The 26,200-nt window shown below is 41.3% G+C and overlaps 1 protein-coding gene and 1 long non-coding RNA gene across 11 annotated transcripts in view; one reads left to right on the forward strand and one right to left on the reverse strand.

Moving 5' to 3' along the window:
- Positions 1–1,347: 1,347 nt before the first annotated feature.
- GATAD2A (GATA zinc finger domain containing 2A) overlaps positions 1,348–26,200 on the forward strand; it is a 234,882-nt gene continuing 210,029 nt past the window's right edge. For 3 of the 10 annotated variants that reach the window (XM_069086913.1, XM_069086912.1, XM_069086911.1), the window contains exon 1: positions 24,768–25,109. The gene's annotated coding sequence lies outside the window, so the exon portion shown is untranslated. Of the gene's footprint in view, positions 1,585–24,753; positions 25,110–26,200 lie in introns of those variants that run through there. The other 7 variants (XM_069086915.1, XM_069086910.1, XM_069086918.1 and 4 more) reach the window with 6 other exon arrangements.
- Positions 2,613–24,744, reverse strand: LOC138160288 (uncharacterized). The gene is made up of 2 exons (XR_011168121.1): positions 24,639–24,744; positions 2,613–2,901 (listed from the first exon to the last, which is right to left on the reverse strand). It is a non-coding gene; the product is annotated as an uncharacterized lncRNA (long non-coding RNA).

Genomic DNA, 26,200 nt, shown 5'->3' on the forward strand with positions numbered 1-26,200 from the left:
GTGGTCCAGTGAGGACAAGACTCTGGACTGGGGAGGGGGTAGTGGGAATGAGGTTGGGGGTCCAATGAGGATAAGACTCTGGGCTGGGTAGGGGGTAGTGAGGGTGAGCTTGGGGGTCCGGTGAGGACAAGACGCTGGGGAGGGGCTAGTGAGGACGAGCTCGGGGGTCCAATGAGGACAAGACTCTGGGCTGGGTAGGGGGTAGTGAGGGTGAGCTCGGGGGTCCAATGAGGACAAGACTCTGGGTTGGGTAGGGGGTAGTGAGGGTGAGCTTGGGGGTCCAGTGAGGACAAGACTCTGGGCTGGGTAGGGGGCAGTGAGGGTGAGCTTGCGGGTGCAGTGAAGACAAAACCCCGGGTAGCGGAGGACGAGCTAGGCTCAGGGACATGCCCCAAGGGTAGGTGAGCAGCCTCGGGATCCTCTGGGTTTAGGACTACGGAGAGGCCAAACCTCCCCGCTCCCCTGGTGGCCCTCCCCACCCCGGCAGCCTGCGCCCGGCCCAGCCGGCGCCAACCCCCCCCCCGCGCGCGCCCCCCGCCCCCCCCCCCCCCCCCGGCACCGCCCGCCCCTCCCCCCACACCCACCCGCGCGGCTCCCAGTCCACACCGCTCTCGCCTCTCCGGGTGCATTGTGGGTGGGGCGCCCCTGCTGAGCACTGTAGGGAACCCCCTTTGCCCCGACCGACCGGCCGCCCTCAAGGGTCGAAGGGAGCTCAGCCTCGGAGATTGACGCTATATTCTTGGCTCCGCCCCTTCGGCGACTGAAATCTCGTATCCGTATAGCGTCAACTGGGTAGTCATTCTCTTCTGACTGTCGATTGGCTCCATTGCCCGCCCGTCATGCGTCGGCCTTGCCGGCTCTCGCCCCTTGGGCCTTCATGGCCGCTGGCGCGATCAGTCGGGCCAGTCGGGCTCGCTTCTCATTGGCTGCTGCATACTGTCGATCTTGGGTAGGTCCCGCACCCTTTGGGCGTAGGCCTCAGCAATTGGGCAAACACCTCATTCTCATTGGTCACTTGCCTTGCCATTCAGGCAGACGTACCGAAACCCGGAAGTATGGGAGGTGAAATCTGCCTAGCAACCGGGGAAGCCGGGCTGGGAAGCGGGTAATTTCAGTCTGAGGAGAAACCCGGAGTCCCGCGGAGGTGCCAGCTTCAAACCTCGCCCCCCCTTCTCCCCCCCCCCCGCCCCACCTGCCTTCCGCCCCTCTCTTCTACAGTTGTCTCCAGTGGCGAACATTACCCACTAGGGACAGTTACCTTTACTGCGCTCCTTCGTCTCCCCCCAGCCCCCCCGCCCCGTCCCTCAGCACCCCTCAGCCCTACTGTCCGGAGCGCGCGCCCCCGCCGCGGGAGGGGGGAGTGGTGGACGACACGGGGACGGCGGCGACGCGCAGCGCGTGGCGTCCCCGAAGCGCGCCCCCGACTTCAGCCCCACACACCCCGCACGACACACGCTCCGTCCGCCGCCGCTGCCGCCACCTGAAGGAGCCGCTGGGACCGTCCCGCCCTCCTGGGTGCCAGCCCCAGGCCGCTGCTGTCCTTCGGAGCCGCTGTGGAGGCTCCGAGACAACTTTGACTGGTCGGTGAGTGACTTGGCTTGTCCGCCCGTGGGGGGCCCGGGCGGAATTCCCTCGCTCTGAGCCTCCTGCCCGTTCCGGCCGTCCTTAGGGACTACGCTCGGGCCGGGCCGGGCCAAGGGGCGGGGGGAGGGGATGGTTCGGGCCGGGCCGGTACTGGAGGCTTCCCATCCCCCCACCCCCGCGCCCCAGGAACGTGCCCAGGCTCGCCCGCTCCCCTCCCCCTCCTGGCCGTGCCCCCCACGCCCTGTCCCCCGGGGCGCCGGGCCGGTCGGGTGGGGCGGGGCTGGGCGGATCCTCGCCCCTCCCCTGCCCTCCCTGCTGAGGGGGAGGGGGAGTCCGGTGGCGAGTGGGGGCTAAGGGGCAGGTGCGCGGGGGTGGGGGTGGGGTTAGAGGGCCGCCCTCTTCTTAAGAGGATCGAGCCCCCTCCCCCTAGGTTTCAGCTCCCCCTCCCCAGAGGCGCCGGCTGCCTGCCCGCTGCCAGCCTCCTGTCCCCAGGAGTTCCAGCCTCTCAGGCCAGGGGCGCCGCGACAACTTTTGTTTTCTCTGCTGGACTCAGAAGCTTTTTCCAGGATGGAGTTTTAAAGCCCTCCCGGGAAGGCAGGAAAAGGGTTCTCTTTTTGGGCAGAGAAACTCTGTTCCCTTTGCAGCCACCTTGGTGTGGGGCATCTATTAGCTAAAGGACTGCGTGGCTAATCCTGTTTCAAAACCCTCAGTTGGCTGCGCTAGACCATTGTCTCTTCATTATCACATTGTTAAGCCACCAGATCGGCTGACCTCTAGTCCGTGCCTGCCCCCCCCCCCCCATCCACCCTTTGCATATTGGAAGCCCCTTCTTGCTCTTTAAAAGTGACACTCCTGGTCGTGCTTTGCCAGTTCCACTCACTCTTTCCTTTTTGGAGACAATTCACTCCCAATTCCCCATCTCATTGACAGCTCTCTGGGTAATGGGGGAAGGGGAGGGGATTCTTAATGTTTACAGGCAGGACCTGAACTATTGGCTCACCTAGGCTAGAAAACCAGAGGATACTATTGATTAACAATATCATTTTTTGTAAACACGTAATTTTCAGAGCCTCCCAAAACGGAAGGCTTTAAGTTGGTTGTATAAATTTGTATGTGCTTTTTTAAAAAGTGCCCACCCTAGATTCCAAGTTCAATCCAGGTGCTAATTTTATCTGGCTAAATGCAAAGTTCTACTAAACACAGGTGGATGAATGCCGGCTTTGAGAGATGGTCCAAAGGACAGGAATGAAGTCAATTTGAAACCCGAGTAACTGTTGTAACCTCTTCCTGTCCACATGCAAATGTGTCTGCTGGAACCTGTGGGGAAAAAAGTTGTCCTTAAGAAGGATTCTAACTTATGTAGGTTGAACTTTGTTTTGGTTGTGCTTTTAATAACTTCTGACTCAAAACTAGTGAGAATATCAATTCACTTTTCTGTTTGAAGGCCACATGCCTCTTGTTAGTTTCCATATAGGTTTTGCTTAATTTAAGTTCTTTGTGACAGTTCTCAACAAACTATAATTTGAGTTCTAAATCTGTCAGTAAGCTGTATGGACACAAGTTTCAACTCGAGCTATTTTCTTCTATGTAAAAGTACCCTAAGAGCTACTTAGGATCTCTTGGTCTTGGTTTAGTCAAGTTCAGGCAGGATGCTGCATGCTAACTGCTTGCACCTCTACTGCCTCTTAATGGCCAATCTCAAGCTGGTACTACCTTGGAGGAAGATTTTCTGATATCAGAAAATTCAGAAGGGAGAAACATCAGGGAGAACCTTACAACCCACGGTGGTCAGGTGTATGAACGAAAGTTTCCCAAGAGGGGAGAATAAAAAGGGGACCGCAAAGGAGATCAGGATTCAGGCCTAGGCTTAGACTAGTAGGACTTGAAATTTTGCCAGGTCTAAATGTGCCCAAAGGGGAAAAAACTTTTTGGTATGTCTCTTGCAAAACTCACTGCCCTTCTGAATATTGAAGCAGTGCTTTTCTGTGTTCTGATGCCAGATAGGAGGCAGATCTAGTGGGTGGCCTTGTATTTGTACTTGTATATCCTTTGTTTTTTGTTCTTATAAAGTAGGAATGATGTATTTTGTAAAATATCTGTAATATTGAGAAGTGTGAAGGCAGTTATTTTAATATAGCACAACTATGGCTAAATTTGGGCAGAAGGGACAGCCATATTGATGAATATAAGGAATGGTGGGAGGAAAAGAGATTCTACCTAATGTTAAAGTCATATTCTTATTTTGGGACTGCTAGAGTAACTTTTTGGGAGCAGCTGTAATAGTGGTCCACCTCTTATGCACTTTAGAATATAGAATGAGAAATTTTTCATGGTAATGAATTACCTTTTAGGAACAAGTATCGTGAGAGTAATGTACAAAAACATTTGATGCAACACAATAATAGTACTTTGAGAGGTTGAGTTAATGGTTTAGTACCACATGAGAGATTAGAATTCATATTGAACACCTTAGTTTGAGAAAGCTGGAGAAAGCTAACACAACTCCTTAGGGGCCTAGGGAAGGGATAAGGTAATAGTGATTTTTTATTTGAGAGCCATGTCTAATAATTAGTATAAAACAAAATCCCAGGGGAACCCAAATTAAGGTCCTCAACTGTGGCTTTAGGTAGAGGGCAGAAATGGTGCTGTTACTGATGACAAAGGAACTTTTTTCAAAAGAAGAGAATCTTGTAGAGACTCCTAGTATGCACCTCCCATCTCCAATGCAATTCCCTTTCTTCCCTCCCCTTTATAAAGTTTGGAGATGAGACCTGTTCGGATGTTGTAAATTTTAAAAATGATTCTAGGTGTTTAGATTAGGAAGGAAAATATAAACTTTTTGGAAATTTCTATCAGTCTTTTTAGAGACAAAGTTGTCTGTAGGATTGAGAGTATTTAAATTCTTAGAACATGAAAACTAAAGTAAACTATCTTAAAAGGAGATTTGAGATTGTTGGTAGTGTGTGCCTCAGACTTCACTCTGAGATGTGGTACCAATACAAAGTTGTTGAATCTAACAGAAAGATTAAATTTTTTTTCTATTTAAATTGAAGCAATAAAGAGCCTAGGATTGTTGGAAATTATATTGATCTGTATATTTAGGTACATTTATTAGATGATGAAGATGCATGGATACCAAAAGGTAGACAGCTCTAAAAGGCTAAGAGGACCAGACACTTCTTCCCAGTACCCAACTGTGAACTGATAAAACTGTTGATTTATATTACGAAAATAGTTAGGGAAGTGGGAGAGTTCCTTCCTGTTAGATACAACACTGGTGATGTTAAAATCCCTCAGGATCTAGATGATAAGAAATGAGCTGATCTGTTATAGAATTGTGAAATAGCTACTGTTCATAATTTGGACAAACAGCACAAAAATGATTAGATGTTTTCTTCCACTATGTTTCAACTTTAAATATTGGTTTTCTTCATGACAACATGGTATAGTGGATAGAGTTCTGGACATTGAGTCAGGAAGACCTATGTTCAAACCCTGCCTCTGACCATCTGTAAGACTTTGAGCAAGTTATTTAAACTCCTTGAATTTCACTTTCCCTATGTGTAAAATGGAAATGATAATACCTCTAATTACCTACTTTATAGGATTGTTGTGAGGTTATTATGAAATGCAGTGCAAACTTTAAAGCTTCATATACACATGATACATTTTTATCAAGTAACACTTTTGACATTTTTTTGGCCTGCTAAATCTGACCTTCTTGTAATTCACTAATTCATCTAACTGTGTGACTGACACTATGCTGAGTGCTGAATCCTTGACACAAAGAAAAAAAATGAAACAACCCCTGTCCTTCAAGAACTTAAATGCTGTTAGGGGAGAAACAACATGTACAAAGAAAATTAAATACAAAATGTGTACCAAGTAATTTCCAGGAAAGGGTACTATTGATTGGGAGAAATCAGAATAAACTTCTAGAATTTCACTTGAGTTGAGCTTTGAAGAAAGCTAAGAATTCTGTAAGGTAAAGGTGAGGAGGCCATGTCCCGGTATGGGAGACAGCTTGAGCAAAAGCCAGAAAGTAAAAATTAGCAGAACAATAAGCAGGCCATTTTGACTGGTACATAGAATATAAAAGGTGATAGATTTAAACCCTGGGAAAGTTAGCCTGGAGTCAAGTTGTGAAAATCTTTAAAAGCCAGGCAGAAGACTTTATTTTTTTATCTCAGAGGCAAGAGGGAGCCACTGGAGTTTATTGAACAAGCAACTGACATGGTTAGATCTGTGTTTTAGAAATGTCACTTAGGCAGCTATATGGGGGATGGATAGTAGAGACAAGTTAGGAAGGACAATTAGAAGGCTAATTCAGTAGTCCGAGTGAGTGGAAATGAGGGCATGAACTAGGGTGATGGTCATATAATTATTAATTCATCAGGTATTTATTAAACACTTGCTCTTTGTAAGGGCATCTACTAAGGAAGGGCACTGTACATTGGAGGAAGATATAACAGTTAAATAATATACATCCCTGCCTTTATGGAGTTTATACACAGATAACTATAGTAATTAGCCTACTACATACCATATAGGTCCAAATGGGAAAGATTGCTACTGGAAAACCTTTTATATTTTTATTATTTTTAAAATTAATATATCCTATTAAAAGGTGACATTCTTGAGAGCAAGGGACTGTTTAGTTGTTTATTTGTTTTTTTTTTTTTATCCCCTGGAGTCAGTATAGTGCTTTGCACACACAGTAAGACCTTAATAAATCCTTTTTTGTTCACTTGTTTACAGGTGTTCAGTTCAGATACCTTTTAGTCTAAAATTCCTTCTTAAAGATAGTGATGTTTCATATTCTGTGGTATTTCTTCAGTGCTTCTTATGTTGAGCAAAAACCTATATAGATACATAAAAAGCTTTTCCATTTTCTGTTTGTAAATTTAGCAATATGATATTAAATCCAGGCACCTTGCTGGTCATCATGTAACAACAAATAGATTGTAGTTGGTTTAATAGCTTATATTGGCAAATTCTCATTAATGTGGGAAGGTATAATAAGGCTCACCTCTACATTTGTAGAACCATCTTTGCAGGATTCCTTGTGTGTGTGTGTGTGTGTATGTGTGTGTATCTGTCTTCATCTTAACCTTTCAGTTGTTGGGGGAACAAGGCTGACTAAAAGTCTTTAGTTTGATCAATAATCAAATATGCTTTTTTAGCTTACTATACATATGAGAGTAAATTGGTGAAGAAGTTGGGAATGGTGGGGGTGGGGGAGGGGAGGTTATTGTAGAAATTAACTCTTGTAACCTTCATAACTCCCCTTTTGCTCCCTTATTTTTTTACTGATAATTGAGGGATGTAGAAAGAAAAATTGTTTTCCATTGTTGTATCAAGCTGTACCCTAATTATTCTCACCATTTGATTACTTCATTATTCCTGTTCTGGTATTGCTGAACACTGAGGGAGAATAGTCACAAAGTCAGGCTGATGGGGTCCACTATAAATTTGTGTTATCCATTCTCAGTTGGTGCCTCAATGACACATGCCTGTTGTTTTACTCTTCCTTGAGATAAATTATTTTTTAAGAATAAAACTTTTATTTTCAATTAAGCATTTATTTTTTTTCTCTGTCCCATCTTTCACCTCTCTCCCACTGGAGAAAAAAAAAGAAAAACAGAAGCCTTGTAACATACATGTATTGTCAAGCAAAACAAATTCCCACAAACGAATTTGGCCATGTTTAAAAATGTTTCATCAATGAGTCCATCACTTCTCTGTCAGGAGGTATGTGGGGGTACCATGCTTTATTGTCTGTCATCTGGAATCATGGTTGGTAATTGCATTGTTCAAAGTTCTTAAGTCTTTTAAAGTTATCTGTCTTTACTTATTGTTGTATAAATTGTTCTCTGGCTTTGATCATATAATCAAATCAGTTCATACAAATCTTCGAGGGTTTCTCTGAACCCATCCCTTTGTTATTTTGTTTACCTATCATACATAATTTGCTTAGCATTTTCAAAATTGATGGATACCCTCTGTTTCCAGTTTTTTGCCACTATGCAAATAGCTGCTATAAATATTTTGTTCCTTATTTTTGATCACACTCCCCACATTGGCTTTTCCAAACCTTTTCTCAAGTCACCTATGTTGCCACTTCCCTCTCCCTTCTCCACAGAAGACCTTATCTTGTACTTCAATTAAAAATAAAAAATTGAGACTATCTGTCCTGAGAGCACCCTCAGTTCTAAATATAACTACTGTTACCATCATCCCCCCATCCCCTTCTCCTTTGTTCCAGTCTTAAAGGATGAAGTAAGCACTTTTAAAATTTTTTCTAGGTAAGCACTTCCCATCAACATTAATCCCTCTATTTGTGCCTTTTCCTTCTAGTAGTACTATTATTTGATTACATCCCTTCCTTTCTCCTTCAGAAGCTTGCTCCTTTGTCATCTTCTTTTTTTCCCTAATTTTCAACATCTCTGTATTTACTGGCTCGTTTCCAGTTGCCTTCAGATGTGCCTAGATCTCTTTGACTGACCCTAATATATTGTCCTTTATTTCTCTTCTCTTTTGTAGTCAGATTCCTAGAAATAGATGCTTGTACTTACTGTCTCCACTTTGTGTTTTTACTCATTTTTTGATCCTTCATAATCTGGCTTTTGATACCATAAATTAACTGAAATTGCTCTATCCAAAGTTGCCAATGTTCTCTTATCTAATCAGTTACTCTCTTCCTTCTTGACCTGCTCTACAGTGTTTGATAACTACTGACCACCTCTTTTTCTTGGTATTCTTTCTTTCCTGGGTTTTTGTAATACTACTACTTGTCTGGTCAGTTCTTTTCAATATCTTTTGCAGGACTGTTCATGCTTCATCCCCTGTGAATGGATATAGTCCAGATCTGTGTGTCCTGGGCTGTTTGTTTTTTTTTCTCTACACTTTCTCTTAGTGATCTCCAATTTAGTATCCATTAGTTCAGCTGTCATCTTTCAACTGTTCAACAGCAGATGACTCCTTAATCTACACATCCCACCTTTATTTTTTCTGAGCTTTGGTCCCACTTCTCTCACTACTTCATGGATGTCCTATGCATCTCAAACTCACCATGTCCAAAACAATTTATCTTTACCTCTAAACTAACTCCTTTTCCAAACTGTACTGTTTTTAAAGGGCATAATCATTCTTCTAGTTACCTAGATTTTTATTCTAGGAGTCATTCTAGAATTTTCATTTTGATTCACTGTTCATTTCTAGTCAGTTGCCAAACATAGATTCGATGTCAGTATTTCTCATACACGTCCCCTTTTGTCCACTTAGATTGAGTTCAGGCCCTCATCTCTTGCTTGGACTATGCAGAAGACTCTTAATTTGTTTCCCCACATCTGACTTTTCTAATTTAAAATTTATCTTCCCACAGCTTCCAAATTGGTATTTCCAAAACATAGTTTTGACCATGTCAACCCTTCTGCTCAAGAATCTTCCTTAATTTCTTTAAGATAAAATGTAGGTTCCTCTCTTTGGCATTTAAAGACCTTCACATTCAGCCTCCAGACTATCCTATCTTTTCAGGCTGATTACATGTTACTCCTACTCATATACTCTACATTCTTTCCAAACTAGCCTGCTTGTTGTTCCTCATTTGTGACATTCTATTTATTGCCCACCTCCATGCCTTTGTAAAAGCTTTCCACCGTGTCTGGAATACTCTTTTTTTCTCTTTGCATCTCAACCTCTGACTTCCTTCAAGGTGCCCAGCTCAACGGTCACCTAAGAAATCTGATCACAAAATAACAAAGGGATGGGTTCAGAGAAACCCTCGAAGATTTGTATGAACTGATTTGATTATATGATCAAAACCAGAGAACAATTTATACAACAATAAGTAAACGGTCACCTCCTTAAGAGATCTAATCTAGGTGGTGCAGTGACCAAAGTGCCGGCCCTGAAGTCAGGAGGACCTGAGTTTGGTTGCAGCCTCAGACACTTAACACCCATACAAAAAATACTGGCTGTGTAACCTTGGGCAAGTTACTTAACCCCCTTGCCCTCCAAAAAAGCAAAAAAAAAAAAAAAAGAAAGAAATCTAATCCAGTTCCCCCAGTTTTGTCTCTCATCATTGCCTTTCACTTGTATTGCCATCACTGAGTATATCTATGCTTTCTTTATTTGTCTGTGAACATGTTGTATTTCCCTAGTATAATAGATGCTCTTTGAGAGCAGAGACTGTCTTACTATTGTATTTGTATCCCTAGAACCCAGCCCAATGTCATATACATGTTAGGTGCCTAATAAATGCTTGTTGATTGACTGATGGGGCTTTGTATATGTGATTTGTCTTTGTACTTGCCAACACAACTGCTTCACTTGCTCTGTTTGGCACTGGCATGGATTCCTGTTATTTTCATTTCTGTATCAACTGGGAACAGCTTTAATTAGCATTTTTCTCATGCCCTATGATTGACAGTTTTGGTGGCATCAATTGATAGTATTCACAGAATTCATTGCTTTCTGATTATCATCAATTCAGGCACTTGAATAATAACTATACACACAAATATTGGTACTCAATGCAGAGATTTCCTACTTTGAGGGTTATATGAAGTTGTCATAAAGATTATTTTGAGGTCTTGATGTTCCAGAAACTTAAGTGTTGAAAACTGTGCCTTGAAAGGATATACTTAAGAAGATTATTTAATAGATAATGTACTGAAGTGAACTAATCTGAGGAAGACTGCCCTAGGAGAATCCTACAGATTGCTGATGAAAACCTTGGGCAGTCTTACTTAGAGGAAACCTTGTCATTGTATATTATTGGAATCATAGAGATCTTCCAGTCTCACATTTTCATTTATAGATAAGGAAATTGAGGCTCACAGACTTGCCTGGGTATACATCTAGGAAGTCACTAAGCCAAGACTAAAACTTAGTCTTCTGACTGGTTATCTGCAACCAAATCAAAGCTAGGTGTCATAAAAATTAGCAAAGTCATATTGTCTAATCATTTTCAGTACTGGCCACTATTAAGAGGGAATAGTAGAAAAGTGAACCCTGTTGATGAATAGTTTGCCATTATAACAAAGTGTAGTGGCTATGCTCCAGGATTGGTTTATTTTCCATACATAAGATCAGTGACATCTGTTAACCTACAGACTGGCATATTATTTTGCATTACTCAAAATTATTTATTAGTAAATAATAAGGCTGATACCCAGTACCAAAAATGATAATTGGCACATGGTACTTTAAAGTTTTATACATTCTTTCATTTGAATCTTACAACAGCCCTGTGAGATAGATACTAAGGGTACTATTATTCCCATTTTACATAAGGATATCAAGGCTCAAAAATTAAATGACTTGCTCATGGTCACACAGTTAGTTGAATGTCATAGATGTGATTTGAACTCAGGTCCTCCTGACTCCAGGGCTGGTGCTCTATTCACTGCGCCACCTGGCTGCCCCTAAACTGATTATCTTTTTTTTTTTTTTTTTGGCTTTTTTGGAGGGGAGAAGGCAGGGCAACTGGGCATAGATGTGACTTAAACCCAAGTAGATTTTTCTGACTCTGAGTTCAGCACTGTAGTCACTATGTTATGTTGCCTCTTACAAAATGGTCAGATGGAGTTAGGTACCATCATTGAAGTAACACCTGAACTTGGAGCTCTGAACTTGGAAGCAGGAAGACCTGAATTTGAAACTCACTTCAGACTCTGAATAAGTCACCTAATGTTTCTTTCTTGAGTTTTGAATTTTTAAATGGGTTGGAAGGAGCAAATGAAAAAAAAATAATACCTTACAGTCTCTTTGCAAATCTTTTTTTTTTTTTTTTTGCTTTTTGGAGGGCAATTGGGGTCAAGTGACTTGCCCAAACAGCTAGTTTTTGTGTTGTGTCTGAGGCCGGATTTGAACTCAGGTCCTCTTGACTCCAGGGCTGATGCTCTACTCATTGCGCCACCTAGCCGCCCCCCTTTTCAAATCTTAAAATGCCCTATCAGTATTAGCTATTACTATTATATTTGAGCAAGAAAGACTTGTGGATAAAAGGCACATAACTTAAGACTAACCATTAAAGCAACTCCTGTGTGCATGTGGCTTTGTGTTAGATGATAAGGACACAAAGATGAAAAAATGACACTGCTCTTGTTGCTTATGTAGCCGGTAGAGGGATGGAGGTACCGTAAGTATAATGCAAGGAAGATTATGGTCACGGCAAAGGAGAGATACAACGTGCTTTTTAGCTGGGAGTAAGGAGAGAGAGCAGAGGAAGGGGGGCAGTGTTGGAATGGCAGGAAACATTTCATAGAGGAGAATTGAGCATGAGCAAAGAAAATTTTGACTGGCAGAGCTAAGGAAGGGAGTATGTTCTAGGCATGGGAAGCAGGAGGTGGGAGACAGTATGTCAAACTAGGGGAACAGCAAAGAGTAGTCCAGTTTGATGGCAACACAGTACACAGGAGAGTGGAGTGATATGAAGTAAGACTAGAAAGGTAGATTGGAGCCAGACTACCAGGTTAAGCAGTAGATAACCACAAAGATTTTTGAGCAGGGGAGTGATGTGGTCAGATATGTATATTGGGGAGATTACTTTGGTGGTAGTGTAAAGGATGGACTGGAGAAAAAGGGGATAGACTGAAGTCAGAGAAAACAATTAGCAGTCTATTATAAAAGTCTAAGTAATTGATGATGAGGGTCTGTAGGGTTTTGACAGTGATTATAGAGGGAAGAATCATGGATGAATCTGAGATTTCTAGTTTGTGTAAGTGGAAAGATGATGGGTTTCCCAACAGAAATAGTGAAGTTTGCTGGAGGTGCTGGTTTAGGGGAAAGATAAGTTCAGTTTTGGGCATATTGAGTTTAAGGTGCCAGGAGATGGGATGGCAGGCATTTGGTAAAGTGGGACTAGGATTAAAAAGAGAAATGAGGCCTAGCTAGATAGATTTAGGAGTCATCTGATAGTAATAGATAGTAATTGAACCCATGGGTACTAATGAGGTCATGAAGGAGGGAATATTGGGGATACCTAATCTTTGAGGGTGGGAAATGGATTATGATTCAGCAAAGACTGGTCAAACAGAAAAACCAGGAGAGAGTAGTGTCACAGAAACCCAGAGGGAATATACAGGAGGAGGGAGGTGGTCAGCAATGACAAAAGCTGTGAAAAGGCCATTTGGATAGAGTTAGTAGTTATATTGCTAGGAGTTGAGAATTGAATGAGAGAGAAGTGAAGGAGTGGAGTTACCAAGTAGGATAATTTTTTTTTCTAGTGATCTGTCAGTGGAAAGGGAGAGGAAATATAAAGCAAAAACTTGGGGTCCAAAGGGTGAAGTGAGGGTTTTTTTAAGAGTTGAAAAGACCTGGGCATAAACTTAGAGATTTAGAGCTGGAAAAGACCTTAGGGGCTCTCTAGTTCAACTCTGTTAGGGAGACTTTGGGAGGTAAAGTGACTTGCTTCACATCTTACAAGAAAGCCAGTGGCAGAACTTGGTTTTGGACCCTCATCCATTGCTCTGGATTATATCATACTTCTTCTCAAGCCCAGGAAGGACCAACAGGAGATGAAGGATTAAAGGGGGCAGGAGGGAGAAAATGACTGGGCAAGATTCCACAGGAAGTGGTTTGGGAATAGGATCAAGAAGACAAGGCAGAAAAGTTGCATTTGACAAGGAGATAGGCCACCACCTTCCTCAAAAAACTGATGCAAAGGAGTAGAGAATGATGGTAGATGATGGTAGAAATATTTTGAGCTGTGGCGGAGAGATTGCTCAAGGAAGATGGTCAAATTTCTCCCATAAGGTAGGAGGTAATGTTTCCTGCTGAGGAGTGGGAAAGGAGGTAATAAAAGGTGCTTGAGATGTTGTGAGGATCCAGTCTCAAGATGCAGTACTTTAAGTAGAGAATCTAAGCTGAGTTGTGTGCCTAGTGAAGAATTGAAATCATACATTTATATTGGGCCCAGTCTGCACAGTTAAATGACTTATTCCAGTTTGAGTTCAGCTCTACAAGACTTAGGTGTAAGGAACATAGATGGTGGAGATAACCCAGGGTTTGGGTTTAGCTAGGCATTAATGGTGATATGACAAGGGTAGCAGACAGTACATAGTTGAACTTAATAATTAATTATAGGGTTGCCTTTCTTTGTATATTTTCAGTCCTCATACCCTGAGCTCTGGCCTAGAGTCTCTAACTGCTGATAGAATGTCCATTTGGTTGTCATCCTAAACTCATTTGTCCAAAACCAAACTTGTTGTCTTTTCCCCAGACCCTCCCCTATTCTTAACTTCCTTTTCTCAGTCAAGGGCACTACCATCCTTATAGTCACCCTGATTCACAATTTAGGAGTCATCTTTGACTCTATATTCTCATTCACACTTCATATCAAATGTTTCCAAGTGTTCCTGATTTTACCTCCACACCATTTTTTTGCATCATCCTCTTCTTTCTGCTCAAATAGCCATCATCCTAGTTCAGTCAATCAGCAAGCATATATTAAGCACTTACCATGTGGCAAACACTGTGCTAAGCACTGGGGCTAAAAAGAAAAATCGAGAACTGCCCATGTCCTCATTACCTCTTCCCGAGGCTATTGCAATAATCTCTTAATTGGTGTCCATTCATCCATCCTGTCTCCTTTCCAGTTCCATCTTCTACATAACTGCCAACATAATGTTCTTAAAGTACATCTCTCACCATGTCACTCCCCTGTTTAAGGAGCTTCAGTGGTGTGGCAGCCAAGCACCCCAAGCATCCTCAGGGTTTGCTGCCAACACAGGTTCTTGGATCTGCTTTGATAAAGGAAAGCAACTCAAAATGGGTTAACAAGCTTACTTTAATCTGTCAAATATATATCGTTTACCTAGTTCAGGGGAAAGAGGTCATTCACCTCAGGCAGAATTATCAAGACAGAAACAGATCAAGTAGACAGCTTTCCAAACTGTCCAGCCATTACTTCCATACCAAATCAACATCTGGGTTTTTCAAAGGGGGGGGAGGGGGGGCTCTGGACAACGGCTGCCCATAATCCATATCAAATCACAGAGCACTTCTCAAAGTGAGCCCCAAAACAAAGCTACACATCAGGGCTTATATAGCCTTCTCCTGGCTCAAAGAATGTAACAACCTTATTGACTCACTGGCCAATCAAGAAGTATCTACTGAAAAATAAGCCTCCCACCCCAGGCTCCAGGTGCACTTTAGCCTAGGGGCAGGGAAGATCTTACCAATTTACATTCTCATTACAAGTGGCTTCCCTTTGCTTTTAGGAGAAAATAGACAAACTCCTCTGGCATTTAAAGGCCATCACACTCTGGTTCTTGCTTATATTTCCAGGCTGATTACAGGTTATTCCCCCTGAGGTATAATATATTCTAGCCAAATTGGCCTACTTGTTGTTCCTGTGTACAGCATTCTTTCTCCTTCCTCCGTGCCTTCTGTCATTCATATCTGGATAAAGTACTAAACTTGGAATAAAGAATATCTAGGTACAAGCTCTTATTCAAACACTTAGTAATTAGCAGTGTGATCCTTAGCAAGTCACTTAACCACTTCATGCCTCAGTTTTCTCATTTGTAAAATGATAGGGATTGTATTTGATTGCTTTCAAGGTTCCTTCCAGCTCTAAATCTATGATCTTTTGATCTTATGATCTCTGCATGTTGGAACTCCAGACTCCTTTCAGGGTTCAGTTCAGGCACTCTCTTTGTAAATAGACCTTTCCTAATTTTTCCAGGGGTTGGCTCAGCATCCCCCCACCGGCTTTCCATTGCTGTGTATTTACTTTTTAAGTACTCAGTATTTACTTTTGAAATATTGTATCCTTTTAATAAAATGTAAGCTCTTTGAGGACTGGGCCTGTATTACTTTTATATTGATATTTTTAAGTGCTAATTTAAATCTGTTGAATTGCAAGGGAATATACAGCATTGAAGTAGTTACCCATAGGTTCACAGGATCATAGTTTTATAGTTGGAATGGGACCTCAGAGGTCATTGAGTCAAACTCCCTTATTTTATAGGTGAAGAAACTGAGACCCAGAGAAGTTAAATGACTTGCTCAGCAGCCCACAGCTAAACTATTAAGTGTCTGGGTCAGGACTTGAAGTAGAGCATTCCTTATTCCCAAATTCATCAGTCTGTCCATTACACTATGCCACCTTAGCACTACAAAGGTAGAGAAGTTATGCAAGAACTGAGGGAATGGAGTCTAAAAACAGGGGAAGAGATTGAGCGATTAGAGATCATGTTGAGGGCAAAAAAAAAAAAGTATAAGCTTTGGGAAAGTGGAAGCATAGATTCTGGTGGTGGTGGTGGTAGGGGATGATTTCAGAATTTGAGGACTGCTAGGAAAAGCAGTATCAGTTGATGGTGAGTTCTAAGGTGTGACCAATCCTGTCATTAATGTCAGTTTTGAGGATTCAGGGAATGGGATGAAACAAACCATGTTCAGAGAAATTGAGGAAGGTGGGGAAAAGTATCTTGGGTCTGTAAATGACAGTGACAAGTGTGATATTTGATGGCATGGAGTTTAAAGAAGTGGTGGTTGTTGAGTAGTGGCAGAGCAAAGATCTTCTAGACATAGCATAGGGGAGCAAGAATTATGTTAGTTCCTGGCTTTGAGAGTCCCCTGAGAGAAAGAAAGCTGGAAGGAGTACAAATGATATGTAAATAACTGGCAGTTCCTCTGAACTGAGTTCTGTCTGAAGGGTTCTTCATTTGAACAGAATTCACCTAAGACTATTATACTTCAAAACTTCCTTATTTCTTAATTGCGTTTTTTTTTAAGCTCCAGACTTTTTTATTTCACCCTTTAAGATGTCCTTGTGGAAAGAGGACTTTTGACCTAAATTTGTAATAGAGTAAGATTTCAAACTCCTCCCAAAGCAGTTTTTCTTAAGTGAGACATAGATCTTACTAATTAATCCATCCAAATGAAAGAAGGTATTGCTAACCAATTTGGGTTTTAGGTCCATTTGTGCCATTATTTGCTTTGTGATGTTGGGCAAATCATAACCTGTGTAGGATCTCAGTTTATTTCTGTGAAATGAAGACATTAGACTAGATGTTTTCTACCAAGATTATATGTACCCTCCCTCCAGTTGATTTTTAAAGTTCTTTATGTCTTCTGTTGAGGCAGTTATGGTATAGAAAGAACATTGAATTTTGAATCAAAAGATCCCCATTTAGGTATTGGTTTTGCCATTTATTATTTGTTGACTTTGGACACATTTAATCACTTTGAGACTCAATTTCTGTTTCTTTTAAAATGGGAATAATAATGCTTGATTACCTTGCTCAAAGGGCTGTTGGAAGGATCAAATGAAATTATAAATTTATATACACACAAATATAAGCTCTTTAATACTTCTAAAGAATTATAAATGTCAGCTGGTTGTGATGTTATTGCTTTAGTAATGCCTTAATCAGTTCTGTGATCATGTCATAGAGGTGATTTTTGGGCTCTGGAAAACTGTTTCTAGTGGTAGAATGCATACTTTGGCAGGTCTTACCAAGCTGGAAAAGCTTCTAGTATGGAATTGATGACAGACTGTAGATCTGTCATCTGAGATCAGCTTAGCTAAATTCAGAGCAGCTCATCACTACCAGAAGGTGGGTCAATAGGTAATTCAATTCTTTTAGTCACAGAACCTATGATTAAAGATGTTGAGGGTTTGTGATCGCTACCTATAGCAAGATGCCAAACATGGATCCTAAAATTGAAAACAAGATATTTTTTAAAAATGAAGGAAGGGAATCCAAGGGAGAAAGAGAATAAGATGCTATCTGGAAGCACAATACAAGGATAGTCCCTTTCCACTTCTCTCCTGCCCCCTTTTCTTTCAGCTGCTGTATAGTTGAAGAGATTGCCATTTGCTTTATCCACATTTGTAGTCAAAAAATTTCAGGGAATGAAGGAAAGGGAAGGTTGTATGTCATCAATCTTTAAAAACAGGAACTTTTATGTCTTAGTACACTTTTAAAGATAGAGCTCACATTGCTTCTTTACTAAAGTTTTTCTAACTTTAATCTTTCTAACTTTACTCAAGAGGACTAAAGATTAAATATACCAAGAAAGTTATTTTCCTTGGCAAAATTTTTGGGTTTTGTTTTTAAATCCCCTAGTACCTAGAAAACATGGCTCAAGGACTAACTTTTCAGAGACTTAATTTGATCTGAATGTAGGTAGGTGGTTTTACCACAGATGTAGACACAAAGGAGATGTTCCTTGCCAAATAATGACACATGCAGATGAAGACAGTGGGAGATATATTTCCTGTTCACTACAATGGTTTTAAGCAGTTTCTGTTTAACCCTTTTGGTATACTATTTGTGTTTACAGGAGGGTATCATAAAGGAGGGTTCTTCTACCCTGTTCTTAAATCCAAAGTGAGTCTAAGCTGGAGGATTTCTTCACATGTTAAATATATAGATGACTTGCATTTAAAAACAGAATTACGTATTCAAAACAGTATAGTTAAAGATATACTATTGAAATGGTGAACTGTGTCCAGAAAAGACATTGTTCTGGAGTGTAGTTAAATGTCATTAAGCACTACAAAGAAACAGACAGATGTTTGCTGTTTTTCCATATTGGGTTTTCTCTCCTTTTCCTCCAGAACCTCCATCCTTTGTGTAAGAATAGCATAGAGTTTTTAGTGATATTAACTTTGCTTTGTTGTAACACATTGGGAGAATTTTATTTTCTTCTAGAACCGGGCTAGTATTTAAATAATTTTTAGACCATGGTCACTGGAAAAAAAGGTAAAAGTTATACGTAAGTAATTTCATTGTTTTTTCTCTTTCTCATCCATTCAGCCCTCTAATTGTATTTTTCCCTCACTAGATGTATATCTAGAAGTCCTCCCATTGGATTATAGTGGTAGTACTCCTCACTATATATAGATACAACTACTATGCAGTACTCTTTAGACTTTAAAAAGAGTGGTCAAACTTGCTCAAGCTGTAGCAAAACTCCCATGTGTTACAGGAGCCAGATTAAAACGTAATTTGGAAATGTTTAGCACAATTTTTAAAAATAACAGTACAGCATAGATAACATTAATTTGTGGTTTTCTAATTCACTATGTGGGCCTCAGGGCTTTGTATCTATTTGAGTTTGACATCACTGCTTTAGAAGAATGAATTAATATATAGCATGGAAAATGTTAAGGGTTGTTAATGATAGTTTGGTTTTAGTTTTAAAAGATAGTTTAAAAAACTCATAGGTTTGCCAATAGATCAGTAGAATTGGGGAAAACAAGAACAATAATAAAAACTCAACAAAGGTTTTTTTGCTTGTCTTAGGAGGCTAACCTAAAATGAATGGTAGGATCATAAAGTTTAGAGCTAAAAGAGATGATAAAAGTCCTTGTTTAATTAAACCCCTCATTTTAGAGATGTGGAAACTGAGTCCCAGAGAGGTTTCTAAGATGACACAAACAGTAAGCAGTAGATCTAGGGCTTCTAACTCCAAATTATATGCCACACTACTTTCTTTAGATCAATCCTGGCCAGTTATTCATGAATATTGTGGCTTACTTCTCAGAACATCAGTAAGAAAGCCAATTTTGAAACACCTATAATCTCGGGATTTAATCCGATATTCTGAGTTGATGGAGACCTACCATAACTTGAGCTGAGTGGAAAGAATTCAATTCAACAAGGATTTATTCAGTGATTACCTATATATGTTAGCCTCTGAGGATGCAGAGAAAAAAGCAAGTCTCTTCTGGGGCCTTCAAGCTTACATTTTATTTGAGTAAAAACACTGAGGGTTTCCTCTGTATCATATGTATTAGAATTAGGTCATAAATGGTAGAACAATTAAATTAAGTATTTATAAAATCTATTAGTGTGATGTTATAAATACCATATATCAAGAGGGCTTCTAAGTATTAATTGACTGATTTGTTTTTTGGAATTAGGAAAAGGTCTCAATTCAGGAAGCATTTGAGAAAAACATGACACAAGCTATCGTAGTCACTTCAGTTAGAAAATCTTCACCTTCAGAATCTGGTTGCATCATATTTCATAATCATCAAAATTGAAAGTATTTGCTGTTAAATCGAAGTCAGTTACAAAAAGGCACTCAATAGTGAAACCACTCCCTGCCAGATACCTATTTTACCTGAACATTCAGAGTCTCAAACCTTACTGACCTTTTTATCAGCTTCATATTTGCTTATTATTGGCCTGCCTATATTTCCCTCTGCTCCTCCATTACAAAAAACAAGCCTTAAAACAACTGTCTCATTTCCCCAACTGGAAAAACTGGCATGTGTGTGTACATACATACATACATACATACACACATACATATATATGTATATATGTGTATGTGGGTGGCAGTTCCCTCTGGAGAAGCTCATCTATTGCCAATCCATGTACCAAGTCCACAGGGGTGTGTCATTAATATAGTGCAGCTGCTGCCTTCCTCTGTAGAACAGTGTCACCTTAGTGATACTCCTATGGTTTGCCAGCTTAGACTCAGGAATCCTTACATCTGTCTCAAGTTCAGGGTCTCCCATCTGACCACACTTTGCTCTGTTTGTATTTAATTAAGTTGGCATTAATCAAGGCCCAGGTGAGGAACAGTGAGGTAATATTTTGCTTCCATTGCTGTAACATACATCATCTGATTAACAATTTGGAGTGTTAAACAGATTTGGAAACAAACACCAGTGTTAAGGGTTCAAAAAGCGGAGAATTGTATGTAGTGACAACTGCAAGATACTTTCTTTTAACTCAAGGTTTTTAAACTTAAGAGAACTTCTTGGTTTTCTTTCTCAAACCACCTGTGTTTGAGAGAGTAAGGATTTTTTTAGTTGAAATGTGTGACCTGCTTGCAGTATCAATTGAAATGGACAAATCTAGGTTGGGAGGATGGGGGTGGAGTGCCAAGGTAGTGTCATTGCTGTATTTTGTATCATTTTTTAGCTTGTGGAATGCCTCTTTCACAAGAGTTCAGTGTGTTACTACATTAAATATAGTGAGGGGGCAGTTCAGAGATTGTTATAAACTGCTGATTTTTGACAGCCTAAAACTTTATCAAAATTGCCTTTCTGGAACCTCCTGATGAAGGAGCTATATTGTAGAAAAGTGATCTCATTTATGAAAGAAGCTGTCTGTGGATCCTAGTGCATTAGCTCTTGAGGAGAATTATGTATTTTAATGCTGGCAAGCATGGGAAAAGACTACTATTTTTCTGATAAACCAGAACATGATTTGATTTGGCCTTGGCTTTGGGTACCTCCTTGAAATATTGTTGCTACAAAACCATGTTGGATATTCTTTCCCGTCCCTTTCCCCTTCCTGAAAGGTTTTCAGAAGACTTTGTTCATATTATTTTAAAAAATCTTTTACTCAAAGCTGTACTTCTCAGAAAAGAAAACCCGTTTTCACAATAAGGGGGGTACACACAGACATATTAACTCTTGTCAATTATAGTTTAAACTTCCTTCTTATTCTAAAGAGGCAATATAATAAAGAGTACTAAAGTTAGAATCAGAGGGATATGTTTTTGAATCCCAGCTTTTACACATAGAATAACAACTAATATTTTTATATAACTACACAGTTTTATAACTAGCTTTGCCCTCAGCAATGATGTGTGCAAGTAGATAGTGCACATATTATTTCCATTTGGCATGTAAAGAACCTGAGGCATAGCAAAGTTAAAGTGACTTGTATAGGGTCATTCAGCTTTTAGCTGAAATTTGAATTTAGGTCTCCCAACTCCCAACAGTAGTGCTTTTTCTGTTATATAGTATGCTGTACTCCCACCTCCTTGTTCAATGACCTTGAACAAATCATTGAATTTCTCTGTATCTCAATTACTTCCTCTGTAAAATGTGGATAATACCTTATCTACCTCATAGAGTATTACAGGAAAAGCATAGTGCAAAACTTAAAATGTTATAGAATTAGAAATCGTCATTGTTATTCGATCATACAGACAAAAATGTAGTTTGCTTGCTTGGGATTAATGTGATGAGTTTTTTTTTTCCCCCTCTCTCCCTCCAAGGTGCCATGTTGCTCACCCCAGGGGCAGATTGAGAGGTAACTGGAGAGGGACGGCAGGAATTCCCCAAGGTATTTGGAGGGTGGGCCTTAGGATTTCTTTTCTTAGGTTTCTCATCATTGTTAAAAAAAATCCTTATTTTTATTTTTCCTCTAGCTTACATTTCCTTTAAATAGGGGGAAGGAGGAGATATTGCACCATATTAGACCAGCAGAAGCTCCTGAGAGTTTGGGGATATATATTGAAGAGGGTGGCTAGGATAATGGAGGAGACAATGGAGACCATGTTCTGTGGAGATTGAAGAGGTTACCCATAAAGAGCGTTAGAGTTGCTCTGGATACCCCAAAATACCAACACACCTGCCAAAGGAATTCGACTCAAGTCTTCTCTCAGCCAAAGAAAAGTAAAGTTTATTAAAAATTCGCTTCCACTGGACAGTCACAGTAAGCCTGTGCTAGGTCATTCTGTGGGGCTCTCCCTATTGTATGGCGCTCTCACAAACATGAAGACAGGATGGAATTTTATATATAGAACGTTATGGGAGGAATCTAGGGGTGGTCTAGGGGAGGGTCTTCAGGAGGAGTTAATGAGGTCAATGAGTGATTAAGGGTGGGAGGCCACCTGGAGACCACAAACAATGGTGGACTAGGCCAGTTAAAGGGTGGATGGACACTTTGGTAGGCTCGAGTGTGGGAAGTCTAGTAATAGAGAGTGGGAAGTCTAGTAACAGACTTGCCTCATGCAAATGCCTCATCAAATAAGACAATTTAATCCAAAGTCCAAGGGAGGTTCCCAGAACCTGTATTACACCTCAAGGATTCATGGAGAGCTCGAGGGGGCTCCCAGAGCCCCATACCTCATCAGAGATCACTTAAGTGACTGATGACGTTTTAGCTTGGATAAGACTTGGGGGGAGGAAGAGGAAAGACTTGATATCTATCTTCATGTAGTTGGAAAGGGTTGTCTAGGAGCAAGGGATTAGATCTGTTTTTTGTGACCTGAAGACACAGCTAAGAGGCATCGGATGGAAGCTGTAGATTTCGGCAACTTCTCAACATTCTGCGGTATCTAAAAGTGGAATGGCTTGACCTGGACAGTAGGCTGACTCCCTTTCACTAAAGATCTTTTTTTTTAAAGAGATCTTTTAGTAGAGGTTACAACAGTAACAACTTAATTGACATTTTGTGGGTGTTTCTTTTTTATTGAGTTTTTTAAAAACTTAAGGACGGTAGAGAACTTGAGGATCTTTAATATTGTTTTTTTTTTTTTTTTTTGGCCTTTTGGAGGGCAATTGGGGTTAAGTAACTTGCCCACGGTTACACAGCTAGTTTTTTTTTTTTTTTTGGTGCGTGTGTGTTAAGTGTCTGAGGCTGGAACCGAACTCAGGTCCTCCCAACTCTGGGGCTGGCTCTTTATTCACTGTGCCACCTAGCCGCCCTATAATTTCTTTTTTTTTTTTTTTTAGAGCAGTTGGGGTTAAGTAACTTGCTCAAGGTTACACGGCCAGTTATTTCTGGGTGTGGTGCTAAATATCTGAGCCCTGATTCGATCCCAGGTCTCCCTACTCTGGGGCCGGTGCTCTTACTCACTGCGCCACTTGGCCGCCCCTATAATTTCTAATATGGATAAATTTCAAACCACAGAATTTGAGACCTGGAAGGTATTTTAGAAATGATTTAGTTCAACCTCCCCCTCCCCCCAATTTTATAATGAGGAAACAGATGTTAAGTAACATATATACCTAAGATCACAACAAACTAGAGAGATGGAACTCCAGCAGAGGATGTTAGGGCAGAATTTGTCAAGTCTAGGGTTCTTTCCTTGATACTGCTCTGCTTTAAACTTCTATCAGTAAGTTTTGTTTTCTGTGATTTTGTCATGGCTCAGGAATATCATAGAATATTAGAGGGGGAAGGGACCTCAGAGGCCTTGCAAATAGATAAAGTACTTAAATTATTATTATTATTTATTAAGCTCTTAGTGCCTTCCAGGCACTGCAGTTTATTACAGAAAATTATTCTTAAGCTTATCTTTTGAAAAAGGTTTTATTTACATATTGTGCACTAGTGCAAAAGAGTTGGATCTCACCAGTGTGTGGGGAAGGCTGGCTGCTTAGATAAGCCCTAGGAAAGTTGCCCAAGGCAAGAGAAGTGACTTAGGGAGTGGGACAGAGGAGAGGTCACATACTATCTACTACTTCCTGTTGATTTTTGTTGTTTGTCCTGCATTATCGAAGTGGACAGTGACATCAGAAGGTGATGCCATGATTTGCAAGTGAATCGAATTTAAGTGAGATAGGTACAAAGTCAGCAGCCTCACTTTCTCCTCTGTGGAGACATCTGGGTCTAGTGACAAGATATAGATCAGGAGGACTGGAAATGTCCCCCCCCCCCCGTGACTTTTATTTCAGTATTGTAAATGATAATTCTCTTTCTCAACAAGTAGGTTGTTCTTTTAAAGTGAATAATTATGTTCTGTAAACGTGAAATAGGTATTTCAATATACTTCAGGTTGCAGGAAAACCATTTATTCAGCAAATATTTATTAAAATACCTCTGTGGTGAGCTCTGGGGGTGGGATGGGGAGAGATAGCAGAAATAATTGACCAGACCATGCTCGAATGTGGCTTACAATATTTTGCCCCTCGGGAGCAGGGACCATATTTTATGCAAGCTTTGAATCCCCTGTGTCCATCGTAGTACTCAACATATCTTAAGCTTTACTAAATGTTTGCTGCTACTATCAATGTGCCTAAAAATGTATTCTAGTTCTCTGGAACCAGTTAAAACCCCAAGTAATAGTAATATTGCCAACATTCATCAATGCTATTTCTTACATATTTGGGGCAGAGATTTTATGTTAAAAAAATTTCTCAAAAACGGAACGACAAAAAATAAAAGTAATGGGCTGTGCAGGGTGGCGCCATAGCGTGAATTCCTGGCCACAGCGTGAATTCTGTGTGCCCCCGAGGAAGAGGAAGGGGATCTAAAAGAAGTCTCAAAGTTCCTTCTCCATCTTGCTATGGGCTTTCTAGCTCCTTGTGTCTTACCTACTGGTAATTCCTTTGAACTCACCTCTTGGAGTCGGGAGTGAGGATAGCTCCTTGGTATCCTGCAGAGACACGTTAAAGGGTGGGGGGGATTGTGGGAGGTAGAGTGAGGTGGGGGTGGAAGAGCCACCCACTGCTGGAAGCTACTTGTCCTGACCGCATGCTCCTAGGCGCAGCAGCGCTTTTCCTGGTCTGGCCTTGGTGTTTTGCCTTTAAGAGCTCCCCTGTGTTTTGGGGGTAGTAATGGACTGTGTGTGCTGACCCTGGTGCGCATGTTCAGGGTAGTGACGCCGCGGCTCCATGTGTAAGAAGCGCATTATTTGGCATCGGGAGGAGCGGCGGAGAAGAGGATTAGAGGGATCCCCGCCTGAGGGAAAGTTGGGGGTGGTGGTGGTGGCTGGGGGAAAGCCGGAGAACGTACCCGTTAAAAAAAAAAAAAGAATCCAAACCGCCCAAACCTGTCTTGAACTGCATTTTAGTGTCTTCGTGGGGTAAGGTCCGTATTAAAACTTATGGGTTTTTTTGGGGGGTGGTGGTGGTGGAGAGGGGCGTGGTGGTGGGGTGCAGTGGAAGGGGGTGGTGGAAGAAGGGTAGAAGTTACTAGAGAAATGTATTGGAATTGATGTGTTCTGCCCCCTCCCCCTCCCATGTAGGAAACTGAAAGTACCTATAATAAACCGGTTAACCGGGGCTATCTCTCGATTGAGAAAAGTCTTGAATTAAGCTTGCAACACCACACATATTAGTCGGGGACAGTGGTTCCCCCCCCCCCTTTCTCCCCTCTTCTGGAAAATAACTTGTTTCCAAGTTTTGCTGGGGGAGTGGGGTGGACGGAGGTAGGGGTCGTGGAAAAAAAAAAGTAAGAATCAAGGAGTTAAATTTCTGTAAGCTTCTTCCGCTTTACGTGAAGTATTCTCCCCCCCCCCCCAAGTTTGAGATCGGATCCGCAGTGGAAGGGACGAAAGTTTTTGGGAAAATTTTATCTTGTGTAGGGGTGGATGCAAACGGGAAAAGCAGGATGGAGAACAACTATTAATTGTTTCTGAAAGTTATTAAAGGCTTTTAATCTTTCCTGCTGCCTGCTTCCTCCTTTTCCTCCATCACACGCGTTTCACTCTTCCTCCCAGGCTAGGGAGGAGATAGTGCTTGAGTTGGATGTAGGGAAAAGCCGATAGTATTACGTTGAAAGGCGCGACTTTAAAATGGTCAAATTGAGATCTGGGTCTTTGAAAAAGAGGTGACTTTTAGGGGATCTTGTTTGGGAGTGTGGTGACCGGTGTTGTTGGATATTTTCAGGTCTCGTATTTTGTGGAATAGTCATTCTCTTCTTCCTCTCAATTTGTGGGTGTGGAGCACAGCAGCAGGAGCCCAGGGTTTCAGGGTGGCTTTACTCTGGGGTGGGGGTGGGGTTGGGGGTAATGGACATATTTGTATGTGTGTCTCTTTTGGTTGAGCCCCAGTCGTGGCACTTAACCCGGCTGTGGCAGCCAGACCGAATCTCCTGTCAGAATAAGAGTCCCCCCTCAAAGACATTCATCTATTTTCATATATTATCTCTCTCTCTCTCTCTCTCTCTCTCTCTCTCTC

The sequence above is a fragment of the Petaurus breviceps genome, unplaced genomic scaffold (assembly GCF_028583685.1).
Source record: "Petaurus breviceps papuanus isolate PSGF00001 unplaced genomic scaffold, PetGlider_PUasm1.0 180, whole genome shotgun sequence".
In the NCBI taxonomy this organism is placed as follows: Eukaryota; Metazoa; Chordata; class Mammalia; order Diprotodontia; family Petauridae; genus Petaurus; species Petaurus breviceps.